We start from the raw sequence: 4,574 nt of genomic DNA on the forward strand, positions 1-4,574 counted from the left end.
TTGGTCTGTCTCTTCTAAAGTCAGTTTCTTAATCTCCCTACTGGGTATATAAGCTTTGTGCCCTGGTGTCAGACACCAGGAACCCTCTAAACACTGAACAAAACTCAGTGTCAGTCACAGAGTGAGACAAACCCCAAGCCATAGTCCACATGGTCCAAAGAGCAGAAGCAGCCATGGCAGCAACTCAGGACCTGCCCTCACCCTTCCTGGGGAGTCCTGAACCCAGAGCTTGCAGGTGGGAATGGTGTGGAAAGATGTGCTCAGGCTAGGGAGTAGGGGTGGGTGTGGAGGATTTGGGACAACTTTGGAGGAGCTATAGTACCAGTGGTTTCTGTCCACTTACAGATCATCCCTCCTCCTCAGAGCTTCCCAGGACCCAGAACGGATTCTCCTGGCACTCTCTCCTTTCACATGCTCAAATCCTTGTCCTTAGCTTTTCCCTTCTCTCCTCATTGGGCCTGTCATCTGTAGCTAACACTTGGGGCTCCTTCCTGGGGAGGCAGGGCTTATGCTCAGGGAACACTGATGGGAGGCCATGGATTGGGTAGAGCCTGCAGAATCCGATTGATGTTTTCTTGTGTATCTTCTGAAACTTTCCATGCCCACGAATAGATTTACGTATAACACTCTTCTTATTTAGTCACTGTTCATACTACTCTGACTTCCTGTTTCATTTAGCAAATTAGAGTTATTTTCATATTAGCACACAGGGACTCACCTTCTCACAATTACGTTGTGCGGTAGGGGTACTTACGAGATATAATGCCACATTTCCTTCCTGGGAGGGGCTATCTAGCCCCCTGCTTTAGCTTTCCCTCAATGTACTCATTTCCCCACATATAAGCCAATACTGGTTTATATCAAATTCACTGATTTTTGCAAAACGAATAGATGTTCTAATTTTCTTTTTCTTTTTAAATTATGAATGAAATTGTTGACAAGTGAAGTGAGTCTCTGATCTGCCTTCATATCCCTGTGGATACTCTAACCCTAAAAAGGGTTAGAGTCCCAGAGCAGATACTGCTGCACACAGAGACAAGAAGAACAGGGGAAAACTGGACAGGCTGTACAATGAGCCAGCACCAAGGGGCATCTAGGCAACTGAGGGATATGCTCACTGTGGGATGGTTTAGGCAAATGATAAGTATTTTTCTAAAAAGCAGAATTCATAATGACTTTTATTGCTAGGAACAGTAACAAGATGATTTGACGGTGGCTAAGCCTGTGCACATGGTAAAAGCCTGACTCCTGAGCATTCGGGAATAACAGACCTAAGATGTGTGTAGGCAGAAGTACTAATTGCGAATTTGATCCATATGAGAAATCTTTTTTTAAGATTTATTTATTTATTTATTTGAGAGAGAGAGATAGCATGAGAGAGCATGAGCAGAGAGAAGACGCAGAGGCAGAGGGAGAAGCAGGCTCCCCACTGAGCAGGAAGCCCGATGTGGGACTTGATCCCTGGACCCTAAGTTCATGACCTGAGCCGAAGGTGGACGCTTAACTGACTCAGCCACTCAGGCACTCCCAATATAAGAAATCTTATGTTTACAAGGAAAAAACTGATCCCAATGAATATAATTTTACTACATTTTAAATGGAAGTGGAAAAAATGGAGGTAGTTCATCTTTAATGTGTAGAAAACTCATCAAGAAACAGAAATTAGCCTAATGGAGTTTTCTGCTGAAACTATATTCTTGGTAAAGAATCGTCAGTGACCTGCTTCTGGCCACTATAGTTGGGCCTGTGTACTTCTCTTGGGTAGGTATTCAGAGAGTGGAATGGCTGGGTTATATGGCAGGTGTAAGTTTTGACACATGAATGTACCCAGGAAACCAGCACCACAATCAACATAGAGAATCTGTCCATCACTCCAAAGGCTTCCTTGGGGTTACTCTGTAATCCCTCCAGCCCCTTCCCTCCCCGGCCCTGGCAACTTCTGCTCTGTTTCTTTCACTGTGTATCCATTTGCATTTAAAAAACAATTTTAATAAATGCAATCATACAGCGGGTGTTTTTTTTTTGTTTTTTTTTTTGGTCTAGCTTCTTTCACTCAGCGTAATCATTTTGAGGTTTACCCATGTGGCAGTGTGTTGCAGTCCTTGTGGACTGGACAGTCCTTGTGTCTCGTTCTTGTTGCCACCCAGCGCTCCACTATGTGACTGCCCCACCATTTGGTTCTGTTAACCAGGTGATGGACTGTACAGTTTTAGGTCGTTAGAAATAAAGCAGCTATGAGCATTTGTACACAAGTCTTTGTGTGGGCATATGCTTTCATGTTTCCTGGCTAAGTACCTACACGCAGGATCATATGGTAGGTGTATGGTGAGCACTTTTAAAACCTGCCAAAACGTGTCTTCAAGGCAGTTTCATCACTACATCCCCGTCAGCAGTATCTGAGAGTTCCAGTTCCTCCAGCTCCTTGCCAACACTTGGTGTGCTCTGTCTTTTTGATTTAATTTAATCTTTAAAAACAATTTAAAAGATTTTATTTATTTATTTGAGAGAGAGCACAAGCGAGCACAAGCAGGGGGAGAGGCAGAGGGACAGGGAGAAGCAGACTCTCCGCTGAGCAAGGGAGCCCGACATGGGGCTTGATCCCAGGACCCGGGGATCCTGACCTGAGCCGAAGGCAGTCGCTTAACCAACTAAGCCACCAAGGTGCCCCGAATTTTAGCCATTCTTATAAGTGTGTAATAAAATGTCATGTGTGGGGTTTTTATCCACAAGTGTAGTCTATATATATATTTGAAGCATTTGAAATGAATATTGTTAAGATTTATCATGAGGTAATAGGGCAGTAACTTTTGACAGCAACAAAATGTGGGAGTGCACATAGGGAAAGGCGGAGGTAGAAATAAGCATGAAATTAAATTCATTCAAACAGAATTTGGATTTTTCAAGCATCACAAACATCAGTGGAAAACATCTGAAAGACATACCAATAGCAACAGTCATAGAACAATTTCTCTATTAAGCCAGGTCTATTCTATATAACGATATTCCAAAGTATCCAAACTCCCAGAGCTTCCCTGTCTGCTGAAGTTACTACAGCCAAATAGAACACTTTATATTTAAAACAAAATCCTCAGGGTGTGCGACTGGCTCAGTCAGTAGACTGTGTGACACTTGATCTTGGGGTCCTGAGTTCAAGCCCCATGTTACATTGGAGAGATTACTTTTTAAAAAGATACTAAAAAAAACCCCAAATTAGCACAAGTCAACAACTTGCCCACAGTCAGTTCATCCTCCACTTTTAGGGTGAGGATAGGTTTGCTCTTCACAAGAAGCATCATGTGCCACCTTATTGACCTTTATACGTTTTGTTTATTTCCAATGTATGCTTTGATCGTGCCCCACTAATTCTTTCTCCCCAAAGCTCTAGAGAACCCCAGTTTTGATCTGCATGCTCAGTGAGAATTCATTCATGTCCATGATATTTTCATAAAGAAGAAGAGAGACAATGCAGAGCCCAGGGGTGGGACCTACCCAGCCAGCCCTTGCATCTCTCCTGGCTTTGGTTGAGCTATCACTGAACTGACTTTGTTAGGCAAATGTGTGCCACTGTGCCAAAGAGATGCTAAATTCCATGCTCAGACAGATTCCTGAGTGTGGCTAGGGTCAAATGATTCCTCAGGCTGTATATGCCAGGAATATAAAATTGGTTAATTTAATTTTGGAATTTTTAATTTCTGAGATAAGAATCCAAACTTCAATAACTTTTCCTTGAGGAACATGACTTAAGTGTTGCATTATATTAAAGCAGTCAAAATGTTCTCTCGTGAATACAGTACGGTCATTGTGATGTGGCTCTAGTGATGATGAGCTGGCTGTCCTATCATTGCAGCCCTACTTCATCCCTCAGCCACTGAAACACTATTACTCTTCCTAAAGGTACATACTGTACACACAGACACAGCATTGTGAAGGCCACTTTGTTGAACATAGGCCACTTCCAAAATTACAGTCAACATTCCTAAAAGCAAATAAAACAAATCATTCTACACATTGCTTCTTTAGTGCAAAGCCTTTGAAAACAACCTTATTCAGAAAAGTGGTGCTCTGCATTTGGCTAGCTATTACTCTAGTCATGTGAGATCCATCTATAAGAAAGTAAGGAAGGAACAAATTAATAGTGGAAACATAAAAATTTGAAAATTATATTTGGATCCTATGAGTTTAAGCAAATGTTAGCTGACAGCTGCAACAGACCAAGATTTAATGAGCATTCCAATCATTTCCAACCTTATACTGTTCTTTTTAAAGGAAATAAATTCTCTAATACCACTGCTATCTCCTCTAGGTAAATTGTTTAGTGTGAGTCTATCCAAGGCCTGTGATTACTACCTCCTAACTCTGCCGCACGCGCCCAGGCACTCTGAGAGCTATACAGGACAGGGTGCACTTGAAAAAGATCAAACAGCACTTCTCTGTGAGGTCTTGTTCAGAAGACCACAGAATCCACCAGAAGTGAACTTCCAAAACATTTTTCCACACTGAAAATGATAAACAGAACTCATGTGATCACAATTTCTACAGAGGCCACAAAATGTTAGAATAAACTGGCCTTTAGG

Source organism: Callorhinus ursinus, unplaced genomic scaffold (assembly GCF_003265705.2).
Source record: "Callorhinus ursinus isolate GAN/ISIS: 27379988/994484 unplaced genomic scaffold, GSC_fseal_2.0 scaffold70, whole genome shotgun sequence".
In the NCBI taxonomy this organism is placed as follows: domain Eukaryota; kingdom Metazoa; phylum Chordata; class Mammalia; order Carnivora; family Otariidae; genus Callorhinus; species Callorhinus ursinus.